This window comes from Etheostoma spectabile, unplaced genomic scaffold (assembly GCF_008692095.1).
Source record: "Etheostoma spectabile isolate EspeVRDwgs_2016 unplaced genomic scaffold, UIUC_Espe_1.0 scaffold00018573, whole genome shotgun sequence".
Classification (NCBI taxonomy): Eukaryota; Metazoa; Chordata; class Actinopteri; order Perciformes; family Percidae; genus Etheostoma; species Etheostoma spectabile.
In genome coordinates, this window is record NW_022604331.1 from 2,604 (window position 1) to 16,066 (window position 13,463).

Below are 13,463 nucleotides of genomic sequence, written 5' to 3' on the forward strand. Positions count from 1 at the left end.
TATTATTATTTAACGTTTCACCATTCCAAATCCTTATTATGTGATTATGTAAATAAGTATAATAACATTCCTTTATTAATACCGTACTATCCAATTCCTTATTTTCTTTTTTTCTTGTATTTCTACTCTATTTATAATATTGTGCAACTACAACACAGAGTTTCCCTTCGGGGATAATAAAGTATTTCTGATTCTGATTCTGACTTGCTCAGCCTGGTCCTCTTGAGCTTCCTCTCTGCTGATATCCTGTAAATATATGTGAATCCATGTTCAGGTGCATTAAGCATACAGCTTATTTTTTATTCAAGTTATAGACTAGTGTCAAAAATATCAATATTTCAATACTTATCGATCTAAACATTTAAATAATTTCACTAAAATTATTATATTAGGAAGTTTAGAAATTTAGTCTTTGAATCATACAAAAAGGAGGAGGTGTTTTTAGGGTCTGGAAACATAAGCTTTGCTTAATCCAACCCCTTTTCAAACTCTTATAGTACTGTGTACTGTCTGCTGCGGATTTGGTGTCTTGTGAATATTCAGTTTGAAAAAAAAAAATTCTGATTCTGAAAATATTCCTGTTCCACAGTACCAATAACAGCTGAAGTTTGCATTCGCTTTACACACACAAACAACCTGTAGTAAATCAGGCCTTATGGACCTTATGCACAACTCTAGTGATTCCTAAACTTTATTTCCTGTCTCTCGTTATTGGAAACGCTGAATAATACAGATGTGCATGTAGCATGCCGAGAGGAGAGGACAGAGGAGAGGGGAAGAGAGGAGGGGGGAGGAAAGAGGACAGAGGAGAAGAGAAAAACAAGGAGAGGAGAGTGGAAGAGAGGAGGGGAGAGAAGAGGAGAAAGGATAGGGAGGAGAGTGGAAGAAAGAGGAGGGGAGAGAAGAGGAGAAAGGATAGGGAGGAGAGAGAAAATAACACAGGAAAAGGTAGGAGAGAGGAGAAAAGAAAAGCGAGGAGAGATAATAATTACCCCAATTTTTCATGTCAGGAATATGATTTAATTCATTGACATTTTAGATTTATTTCTTATGGGATATTGAGTTAATTTAGAGACTTTTAGGAATGCATTCCCACTCACACACTGTGTAATAGGCCATATAGTTTACATCTATGAAAATATCTTTTTGTCATCTCCAACTGGAAGAACCACCTGAATGCACTTACAATAAAGACTACTTATTGAAAGGATGCATTTTGATTCTTTTATTGAGTTGTTATAAAGGCAATGATCACCCTTAGGAATCCAATACTTCAGTTAATTCTGTCAATTTTCATTTTTTTGCTTTTCATGCATTATACAAACTTCATCAAGCAATACAATTTTTATCATTTAGGTAAACTTATTGATTGTTTAAATACATAATTTGGTAAATTAGATTAAAATTTGGTTCTGTGATGACTTTTTTTGACATCACACAAGAATGCTCAACATTTGTTTGTTTTGCCTGAACAAGGACAGAAACTGTTTTCAGGCCAACCAGCATGCAAAATAAAATAAGGGACCAATAAAGGCTCCATTAAAAAAAAATTCTGACAATTATTGATGGTTCAAGCAAGTTGTATTTAAAGGGGAAGTGAATAAGTAGGGCTGCAGGATTATGGCCAAAATGATAATCACGATTATTTTGATCAAGTTTTGATCGCGATTATTCTCACGATTATTTGTTGATTTTAGCCAAAAGAAATTTTATTGTCACATAGGCTATTTATAACTGCGAGAGGGAGTGTGATGGACGCTACTCACAGAGAGACGGCTGATCATTATGAACGGGTCCAGCACGGGTCGAACGGCGGATACACACGGCGTCTGTATCGTCACTGCGCTGCATTTTTATTAAATATGATATTTGGCCATGGGTCACATCTCTGGTCCAGGTCCAGCAGCTCCGTCTCACACGCTGTTACTCTACCAACTGAAGTTAGTTGCATTTATTAACTTCTTCTGTGTTCTTCGCCGTGGCGGCCGCGGTAGCAGAGTTACCCGCGGAAACACTGGTACAAATACAGGTTTGCCTCTCATATTTAACAATATACAGCTGTGTTAATAAAAAATTTAAACTGTAGACAAATGTCATTATGGATTACGTCTGGCCATGTCGTAAATAGTAGGGGCGAGGACTCAAAACCGAGAATATATTGGGGCGTGATATTTTAATTGTTGTGATTGTTGTGTGCTTTTAATATCACACATGTGGATATAATGAAAGAAACTGCCTAGCAAACTCTATTGAAGGTTCCATGGTGTAATGGTTAGCACTCTGGACTCTGAATCCAGGGATCTGAGTTCAAATCTCAGTGGAACCGGTTTTAAGCCACAGCACAGGTGAAAACATTCAACCTTTCAACTTTCCACATCTAGTTTAAAGTAAGCTTATGTTGGTGGGGGCATGTTGAGGAGTCACCTGATCGTTGATGTAACTTGAAGGAGCTCCAAATTTGACAGTATTGACTGGAAGTGATAGGCTTTGAGTTACATGGGGGATACACACTTTGCTTTCAGTCTCGTAATCACCATAAAAATTAGGTATCGCTGAAATTGAACTTGTGTTGCTGCAGTCAGAGTATACAGTGCTCATCCTGAATGGGCCAGTATAGTGCATCAGAATTGCTTGTTGAATGGTCTATTAGCTTTGGAACCCCCTTTCCCCACAGCTTTCAATTGTCAGATATGGGTGGGGGAGTGGTCACTGTGTCCAAACCTTTCTGTGTAAAAAAAAACACTAGAGAAGTCTCTTGGATGAGAGACAAAACTTCTGCGGAGAACCTTTTACCAAGTCCAGTTGCCCTTGGCCTAGTTGTGAACTTTTGGGGTAAAAGCATGGATCAGGAACCAAAACGGACACATCTGGACTCAATGTGGGCATTGTACGGCAATTTTGACACGTTTAGACCATGAAGACAGTTATCAGTTTATTTCCCATCTGGCAGGTATATTTCTGGATTCAGGTGGACATTGTGGACAGAAACATTGGAGGATCTTGATTCCCACCATAGGATTTGGCCTGTATTGCACATTGCCTTTCTTCCATGTCTCCATGAACGCCCATATATTTGGGCTGAGAGTTGAGAAACCTTCCCTTGTTAACTATGACATGGATGACTGAGAACTTACTACTGTATATCATGACATGTTTAATTTACTATATTATAATTTTTGAGACAGGTCCTACGGGACATTTGTCGGGTCAGTCAGGATGGCCGAGCGGTCCAAGGCGCTGCGTTCAGTTCGCAGTCTCTACTGGAGGCTTGGGTTCAAATCCCACTTCTGACAACTAATGTTTTTCTGATATATTGGGATAAAGAACAGCAGTTTTTTGTATTTAAGTGGACATGAATGTGCGCAAGAAACTCAATGGCCACTACAGTATTTTGTGAGCATCTTTATTGTCAACAGATGTAAAGTTACCATATGTTTGTACACAGTAGATATATCTACTGCTGTATTCACTGTCTGTGGCAAGTCCTTTAAAGCTTGTTCTTGACTTGCTTTTCCCCTCATTCTCTTGATATCACACATGTGTATATTATGATAGAAACTGCCTAGCAAACCCTTGCAGCACTTTTAAAGGTTCATGGTGTAATGGTTAGCATTATAGACTCTGAATCCAGCTATCTAAGTTCAAATCTCGGTGGAACCTGTTTTTAAGCCACAGCACAGGTGAAAAAGATTAACCTTTCAATTTTCCACATCTAGTTTAAAGTAAGATTACAGGTTTAAGAACATAAACTGTGTGGTTCAGCGATGGTGGTATAGTGCTGAGCCTAGCTGCCTTCCAAGCACTTGACGTGGGTTTGATTCCCAGCCATTGCAGTAGTTTTCATTGTGTGGTTAATTGCTGTATTTGTCAAGAAGTAGCCAGCAAGGTTACTTGCCCAACCCAGATTTGATAAAATATAAATCTCTGTTATGGTACAAATAAGGGACCAAATCAATCAATCAAGCTGCCTCCACGAGGATCCACAGACACAAGCAGTGAACTACGATTTGTGTAACAGGTGTAGCCTAGATTATCAGGTTGTCGTGGCCGAGTGGTTAAGGCGATGGGCTAGAAATCCATTGGGGTCTCCACGTGCAAATCAGAAACCTGCGACAACGAAAGCCATTTTTCAAGATTGGTAGCATCCAATGACACATCACAGAATACCCAGTCGTGGATGTGCCTTCATGAACAATCTCCAGCCACCATTGTATTTCTTAGCTCTTATTTTCAGTCTGTGTTACAAGATGTGCAGTGAAAGGCAACAGGTGTGTTACTTTTTGACTATGATTTATAGCATAGCAGTGCAAGCATTTTGCCCAGGTTTGACTTCCAGCCACTGCAGTTGCATTTACAGGTTTTGAAGCCATTTACAACATTAACATTACACGTTTTACACAGGTTTCTTCTTTTATTCAGTGATATTTTTATTTCCTTGCGGGAGTCATCCCAAAAAGATTAGTAAAGATAGTCTAAGTCTATCTCAGAAAAAAGAAAAAAAAATCTGAAAATCTTTAGGGGATGTAGCTATTGGCTTTTTCCTTTTTTTCCCAATAACATTACAAGCATACCGTTAGTTACAGTCCCTGTATGTGTCACGATGTGGGGGCTGATAATTGCAGGTAGTGTGGCCGAGTGGTCTAAGATGTTAGCTTGAGGCTCTAGATTCTCTGAAGGTGTGGGTTCAAATCCCAACACTGCCGTTTGCATATATTACATAGCTGGAAGCCAACCACTGTGATGTCTTAGAGCTGTATCATTTGGGCTGAACTTGGTGAAGTAACTAGAATATCCATCCATCACCTTGCTGAGATTGTTACTTGTTAACCTGAGGTTCAACGATTGATGAAACCTTCCTTTCCAGCACTTTGGAATAGAAAATAAAAAATTGTGATCTCCATATTTATCAAAATGATCATGATTAGAATCTTGGCCATAATTGTGCAGCCCAAAGAGATCTAATGTTTTATCAAACCAGGTTGGGCAGTAACCTTTCTGCTGACTTCTTGTAAAAATAGCAAATAACACAATTCAAAGAAAGCTACTGCGATGGCTAGGAATCGAACCCACGTCAACTGCTTGGAAGGCAGCTATGCTCACCACTATACCACCATCGCTGGACAGCACTTTATCACTTCAAATCTTGCAATACATCTGGGTATTGAGACTGGAAATGCGCTCTATCACTGAAAGCACCTCCAGGGGGTCCTGTGTTATCACAATCACTGGAATGGGAAGTTCATATGTCAGTGCTAGCTCCCTTCGATAGCTCAGTTGGCAGAGCGGAGGACTGTAGAGGCATAAAGCTGACATCCTTAGGTCGCTGGTTCAAATCTGGCTCGAAGGAGAAGTTTCTTTCCAGAGTTTCCCTTCTAGGATCAATCAAGTATTTCGGGTTCTGATGTAGAAATGGACAGACAACCCAAAGCATAATACTTCTTGCCGAGACATAACATGAAACCAAAAAAAGAGGTGGGGGAGATATGAGCGCAGAAATCTTTTTACGACAGGCTTTACGTGATATTCATGAAACGTTCGTATCACACCAATCAGAGCGTAAGAATGATCGTACATTGATAAATGCAGCGGCTGGAAAGTGACTTGATTTTGCCACTAAAAAATGAAAGTAATATTGTGAGGAATTTGCCTTGTGCGTGACACTCTTTTCCATCATATTCAATAAATAAACCAGATTTTTCAATCCATTCCTCTACTTATATGCAAAGTAGTCTCATCCAGGACCTAAAGCACCCTAAGCGAGAATCATAAACCTAGACCAATGAACAGGGAGAGTCACGTCCTGCTTATTGTTCCTCATTTCTTTTCCCAGTTTTTTTCTATTGCGTGCAGTTGAAGCAGGACATGAAAAATAGCCAGCATTTGTATTACAATTTTGAATGCTCCTAATCTGGACTAATTTAACATCAAATTGGATTTTAAATTTCAGATTAAGATTGTAACAATTCCTGCCCTTCAGGGCTTGTCTGGGATTTGAACCCTGGACCTCTCGCACTTGAAGCAAGAATCATACCACTAAACCAACGAGCCATTAATATTAACATTGTTGTTTGAAGCTGAGTGCTGACTTTTAATCGTTCCTCTTTTGCTCCAAAAACAACCACCTCAGTTTTTTCTTAATTTAAATTCAGAAAGTTCTGGCACTTCCAGCTGTTAATTTGTTCAATACCCTTAGTCAGTTTTTGTATTGGACTATAGTCCCCTGACGATAGGATTATGTAAATTTGTGTGTCGTCCGCATAACTATGGTAACTTATTTTGTTGTTTTCCATAATCTGAGCCAGTGGGAGCATGTTAAGAACCAGTATTAATGCAAAGAAAGGACTGGAGCATTTATTGTAGAGAATAAGGAGGCTGACACTGAAGTATTGAGACAACAGTGACTGAAATTCTAATTCAATCTACATATCGGTCTTCTTAAAGATCTAAAGAAAACGTCACAGAGGACGTTTCAGCTGGATTTAGGAGTTCCTCAAAGTGCTCCTTACACCGCTCTATTACCTCCTCAGTTGAGGTCAACAACATCCCATCCTTACTGTACACAGTTTGGATGATTCCTCGCTTCCCTCTCCTGAGATGGCGAACAGTTTTCAGAAGCACCTTGGTGCTGACCGAAAGTCCTTCTCCATGTCTTCTCTGAACGTCTCCCTTGCTTTACCTCTGTCACGACAGAGGCTGCAGTCCTTTGGACCCGTCGGTAGCTTGCCACTGTCTCCGGAGTCCGCTGGGATAACATATCCCGGAAAGACTCCTTCTTCAGTCGGACAGCTTCCCTGACTACTGGTGTCCACCAGGGTTTTCATGGGTTACCGGCCCTTAAGGCACCTAAGACCCTAAGACCACAACTCGCCGCCACAGCTTCAGCAATGGAAACTTTGAACATTGTCCACTCAGGTTCAATGCCCCCAGCCTCCACAGGGATGTCCGAAAAGCTCCGCCGGAGGTTCGGGTGCGAGTGCGAGGATAACATATCTAGGAAAGACTCCTCCTTCAGTCTGACTGTTATTGTTTTTTTTCTGTATTTGGTTGATCTAATCAACCAAAAACGAGTCCAGGAACTTACTCTTTCAAATTCCAGCCACTACACCATCAGGGAGTCACATCTATCAAATTTATTTTTGTAGATGTGAGTTTCCTTTTCACTCACTGGAATGACTCATATTGTTTTGGGTGAGGAATGGCGCCTGGCTAAAACTTCAGAAGGAAGGACATGACAGATTACACATCTGTCACATAGTCAGTTTGTATTCTTAAGATATTGACATTATTGTCCTATTGTCCTATTCAGTTTTAATCTCAGATGTGATCTAAGGCTAAGAAGCATCGTGCCATGGGGGACGATGAATGGCTGTCCCGTCTGAGGACGTTTGCCGCTACAGGGGTCTGGCCTACTGATGCTGGGAATAGACCAGCCCCTAGGCAAAAGAGATGTTATGAGTTCTATCTTAAGATACAGCTTTTTACATTATTTTTTTGACAACTATCAACAATTAATTAATTTACTATTTAATGAAAAATATAAACAGAATAGAACACTCAGAGTTTTTTTGCAAAGCCAATCTACCGCTCAGTAAACCACTGTCTGATCATGAGCCAGTCAGAGTTGTTCCCTGCACTGTGCAGCTTAGTTTCTAGATGGAGACAATCACAGAGGACAGAGTAATGTGGGGGAAATCTTCACAAAAGATAGAAGTCAGTCATACGTCGGTCACAAGGTTTACTAGTTTCCTAGTAAACACAAAATTTTGTGTTGTTATTCAGAAAACAGCAGTGATCAGTGGTAGTTTTTGTCTGTTAGCTCACAGGGCTCTAGGGTGCAAATAACATTTTTCCTCTAGGTGCACCGGTGCAGCTAATGTCCTCGCATCTGCTGTCTCTCCACAAACGAAGCAATGTTTATTTATGTTTATATCGATATGGTTTAATTTTGCATTACATGACCCATTTCTTTTGAAAAGGCGTGCTTGTGTTTGGGTCTCTCCTCTTACTCTCCGCTCAGCCCCGCCCCCATTCACTCACACACAGCTCCCAGCAACAGAGACAGAGTGGTGTCCGCACCGGTTTCCACCAAAACACCGTCCACACTTCTGACATTTTATCACAGTTTTAAATAAAAGAATTGCTTAGTTCTATAGTCTCATTATCATGTCTCAGACATTCATTACAGATGAAGACACTAGTGGTCAGAAGGGGATATTCGAGCCCACGCCTCCAATAGAGACTGCGACATGAACGCAGCGCCTTGGACTGCTCGGCCATCCTGACTGAGATGTTGAATAATCACTATGTGAGTCAGGAAGCTCACATAAAAGATGCAAGGTCTACCAAATGTTTAACTTTGCAACCCGTAAGCTGTTGGAACCTTGTTGCCACGGGGTCCAAAACCTTTCCTCAAAATGTGAATAACAGATTTTCCAGCCCCTACGCATGAACAGCAGAGCAGAGTGGCGCAGCGGAAGCGTGCTGGGCCCGTACCCCAGAGGTCGATGGATTGAAACCATCCTCTGCTATTTCCTATGCTATGAATCAGTAGCACGTCTGTTGCTGCAAGTGTCTGAATTGACATGTCCCCACCTGCTGAAGGGTTTACTTACTTGCAGGTTACATTATTTCATCCATAAAAAAAGAAACTAACTTAAATAGTACTACACTAGAGTTAATAATTACTGTAAATAAAATCTTTAAAACATGTACGTTTAAAGTGCTTGTTGTGCTGTCTACCAGTCAGATTACCACAGGAGGTAATATCTTCTGCAGCTCTTTTAAAGACTCTACCATAATACCTGCTGGAGATGCCAGGTCCTCATACATGTAAAGCATGCGCTCTACCACTGAGCTACATCCCCTGAAGATTCTTAAATTCTTTTGACTTTTTTCTGAGATCGACTCAGACTTATCTTTATTAATCCTTTTGGGATGACTCTCGCAAGGAAATTGAAATTGTTGTTTATGGCTTTAAAACCTGTAAATGCAACTGCGGTGGCTGGAAATCAAACCTGGGCAAAATGATTGCACTGCTACGATATAAATCATAGTCAAAAAGTAACACACCTGTTGCCTTTCTGCTGGACAATACAACGTTCACTGCAAATCTTGTGACACAGACAGATAATAAATGGTGGAAAAAGTTGGCTTCCAGTACCTACGACTAACACAACACTGTTCATGAAGGCACATCTGCAATTGGGGTTACTGTGATGTGTCATTGGTTTGCTAGCACTCTAAAAGAATACCTTTCTTTGCCGGCAGGATTTGAAGCTGCGCGGGGAGACCCACCCATCTCTAGTCCATCGCCTTAACCACTCGGCCACAATAACATGAAAAAAAGCTAATACTTTTTGCACAAATGTTCATAAACTTTTCAATGGTTAGCAGTGGTTACTAGACACGGCAAAGTACAAATCGTAGTGCACTGCCTGTGTCTATGGATCCTGGAGGCGCTTGATTGATTGATATGCTCTCTATTTGTACCATAACAGAGATCTATATTTTATCAAATCGTGTTGGGCAAGTAAGCTTTCTGGTTACTTCTTGACAAATAAGCAAGTAACCACACAATGAAAACTACTGCGATGGCTGGGAATCGAACCCAGGTCAACTGCTTGGAAGGCAGCTATGCTCACCACTATACCACCATCGCTAGACAAGACAGTTGGTGTCCTTAAACGTTGTCTTTTTCTTTTTCCTTTTAATAAATTAAGGCATTAAGATCAACTTCCAAAAGTTAATTTTTTTGCAAAGATTGCAAAGCCAGAAATCTTGGTGAAGTCGTGGACTTAAATTTTAACAGCCACATTAAGACAATTACAAAGTCAGCCTATTATCACCTTAAGAAAATATCAAGGGTTAAAGGACGTATGTGTCAACAGGATTTGGAAAAACTTGGCTATGCTTTCATCTTCAATAACTTTTAAATCAAGCTGAAGACCATTCTTCTTGATGTTGCCTTTCTTTAAATGGTTGTTCATTTCTTTAATGTTTAATTTTGTATACTGCCATGTAACTTTTTTCTTGTGTTTTATCTGTTTTTTATTTTTAACTGTTTATTGTTGTGTTTTATCCAACCAAAAAGGGAGCATATCAATTAAGCTGACTCTACATGGATCCACAGACACAGGTGAACTACAATTTGCACTTTGCCCGTGTCTGGTAACTACTACCAATTGAAAAGTTTATGAACATTTGTCCAACAGGTATAGCACTGCTTTTCAGCTTGTTGTGGCCGAGTGGTTAAGGTGATGGATAGAAATCCATTGGGGGGCTCCCTGCGCAGGTTGAAATCCTTCTTACAGCAAAGGCATGCTTTAAGAGTGGTAGCAATCCAATGAACATCACAGACTATCAAATTGCAGATGTGCATCCATGAACAATGTTGTGTTATCTCATAGGTACTGGAAGCCACTGTCACCACAAATGTATCTCTTATCCTTTATTTTCAGTCAGTGTTACAAGATTTGCACTGAACATTGTATTTTCCAGCAGAAAGGCAACAGGTGTGTTACTTTTTTCCCGTGGACAAGCCTGAACAAACCTTGAATCTGTTTTACACCACACACACACACACACACACACACACCACACACACACACCCCACACACACACACACACACACACACACACCACACACACACACACACCACGAGTTTTCCGGGTTAAATCCTGTCCACTTCCGGGAGAGGCCCCGCCGAGTCCGAGTACAAATACAGATAATGCTGTACTCGCTCATCCCTAATAATTATGTGTTCCTAAAAATTCCATGAATAACTTGTTAAGTTACTTGCCTACGCCCGGTTTGAGAAAATATTAGGTATCTGTTATGATACAAAGAGGGGAGCATGTCATTCAATCATTATATACCATTTTACCAAATCGCAATGTGCCTTCATGAACAATACTGTATTATCTCATAGGTACTGGAAGCAACCCGTCTCCACCAACATACACTACCGGTCAAAGTTTGGGGTCACTCCACCAAATTTCCATTGCACTCCACTGTAGACAGAATACCAGCTGAGATCAGTTGCATTGTTTTTTTAACCAGGGCAGCAGTTTTCAGATTACATTACGTGCTGACATAATTGCAAAAGAGTTCGCCAATGTTTTTCTAGTTAGTTTTTTAAAATGATATCAGATTAGTAAACAGAATGTGCCTTTGGAACATTGGGTGAATGGTTGCTGATACTGGGCAATGTAGATATTGCATTAAAGATCAGCCACCCACTCAGATCAGCTGGTATTCTGTCTATAATGGAGAGGAATAAAAATTTGTATGCAACCCTAAACTTTTGACTGGTAGTGTATCTCTTATCATTCATTTTCAGTCTCAATGCCCAGATGTGTTGCAACATTTGCAGTGAACATTGTATCGCCAGTGATGGTGTTATAGTGGTGAGCATAGCTGACTTCCAAGCAGTTTGTGACAAAGTGGGTTTGCTCACCACTTGTCCCATACAGGTCATTAGTTATAGTAAGTAGACACACAGTTGTTAGTTTAGTTCCATTTTATTAGGTTGCAGGTTTAAACATGGTTTAAAGGTTTCCCTGTATTGATACTTACAATTGTTTGTTCCTTTGTTCCGTTCCACCATGCAGGACAATTGTGTGGGGAGGGGCCGGCCTAAGCATTTCCTGTTTTATAGGAAAAGGGTTGTCAGGGATGACATCACCAGGCCAAACCAAGTAGAGGGTTTCTTGTGTAGAGGAATGCTTATTTTGGTTGTTTTTGGTTATTAAATAAAAAAGGTATGAATAACCCTGACCTGTTTTGTAGTCAGCAGGATAGGTGGGAAGTGGTAACCAAGTTCCATAGGTTAAGATATTGCTAGGTATTAATGTTATGGAGTAGATCAACCTGCTTTAGGATGGGATTGACTGAAGGAGTGGGGTGTGAATTGACAACCCTATATAAATGGGGGATTTGTGCTCCCGAGGAACAGGGAGGTGAGGCTGTGCTGCTAGGATCACATGCCTCAAGTGCTGCGACTTTTTTGAATGTGTAATTCTTGTAAGTTTGATTATTTACTTGTCCATGTACTGCAGACCACTGGAAATAAATAATCAGCTCTGGAAACATACAATGTCTGAGTCTGCCTACCTACCACCATCCTAGCCACTCTGGCCAACCCACCACACAGTTGACCTGGGTTTACAGAAGTGCGACTTGCTTTCTGCTTCTTACAGTGCAGATGCTTTGCTGCTTGCTCCTGCCTCTGTTTGCATATTTTTGCTGATAATCTTGCTTTTCCTGACTATACATTTTTTCTAGACATAGTAGGCTATTGACCTCTCCGGGAACCATCACCTTATCGTGGTGGAGAGGTTTGTGTGTCCCTATGAACCTGAGGGCTGTGTTGTCTGGAGCTTTGTGCTCCTGGTAGGGTCTCCCATGGCAAAGAGGTCTCAGGGAGGGGCCAGACAAAGAATGGTTCAAAAACTCTTATGGAATATCAAGGAAGGGATAGAGGGACCCTGCCCGGTGGAAGCCGGGGCCCCCGTCTGGAGCCAGGCCCAGACGGTGGGCTCGTGAGCGAGCGCCTGGTGGCCGGGTTTGCCACGGAGCCGGTCGGCACAGCCCGAAGAAGCAACGTGGCACTTCTCCCTCCAGCCCATGGGCCCACCACCTGTGGGAGGATCCAAAGGGGTCGGGTGCGCTGCCACATGGGTGGCGGCGAAGGTCAGGGGCTTCGACGGACCAGACCCGGCAGCAGAGGCTGGCTCTGGGGACGTGGAATGTCACCTCTCTGTGGGGGAAGGAGCCGGAACTTGTGCGGGAGTGTGGAGCGCTATCAGTTAGATCTGGTGGGGCTTACCTCTACGCACAGTCTCGGTTCTGGAACCGTACTCCTGGATAGGGGTTGGACTCTCTCCTACTCTGGAGTTGCCCAGGGTGTGAGGCGCCGGGCGGGTGTGGGGATACTCACAAGCCCCGGCTGAGCGCCGCTGCGTTGGAGTTTACCCCATTGGAGGAGAGGGTCGCCTCCCTACGCCTGCAGGTGTTGGGGGGGAAAACTCTGACTGTTGTTTGTGCATATGCACCAAACAAGAGTTCGGAGTATTCGGCCTTCTTGGAGACCTTGAATGGAGTCCTGTATGGGGCTCCAGTAGGGGACTCCATTGTTCTCCTGGGGACTTCAACGCACACGTGGGCAATGATGGAGATACTTGGAGAGGCGTGATTGGGAGGAACGGCCTCCCTGATCTAAACCAGAGCGGTTGTCTGTTGTTGGACTTCTGTGCTAGTCATGGATTGTCCATCACAAACACCATGTTCGAACATAGGGATGTTCATAAGTGTACGTGGTACCAGAGCACCCTAGGCCAAAGGTCAATGATCGATTTTATAATCGTTTCATCTGATCTGAGGCCGTATGTTTTGGACACTCGGGTGAAGAGAGGGGCAGAGCTGTCAACTGATCACCATCTGGTGGTGAGTTGGGTCAGGGGGT

The 13,463-nt window shown here is 41.9% G+C and overlaps 4 non-coding genes across 4 annotated transcripts; 2 read left to right on the forward strand and 2 right to left on the reverse strand.

The window, feature by feature from the left end:
* Positions 1-2,254: 2,254 nt before the first annotated feature.
* trnaq-cug (transfer RNA glutamine (anticodon CUG)) lies at positions 2,255-2,326 on the forward strand. Its single transcript has one exon. It is a non-coding gene; the product is annotated as a tRNA-Gln (tRNA).
* Positions 2,327-5,976: 3,650 nt separating this feature from the next.
* trnal-caa (transfer RNA leucine (anticodon CAA)) lies at positions 5,977-6,048 on the reverse strand. The gene has a single exon. It is a non-coding gene; the product is annotated as a tRNA-Leu (tRNA).
* A 2,408-nt stretch (positions 6,049-8,456) lies between these two features.
* Positions 8,457-8,528, forward strand: trnat-cgu (transfer RNA threonine (anticodon CGU)). Its single transcript has one exon. It is a non-coding gene; the product is annotated as a tRNA-Thr (tRNA).
* A 1,058-nt stretch (positions 8,529-9,586) lies between these two features.
* On the reverse strand, positions 9,587-9,658 carry trnag-ucc (transfer RNA glycine (anticodon UCC)). Its single transcript has one exon. It is a non-coding gene; the product is annotated as a tRNA-Gly (tRNA).
* Positions 9,659-13,463: the final 3,805 nt, after the last annotated feature.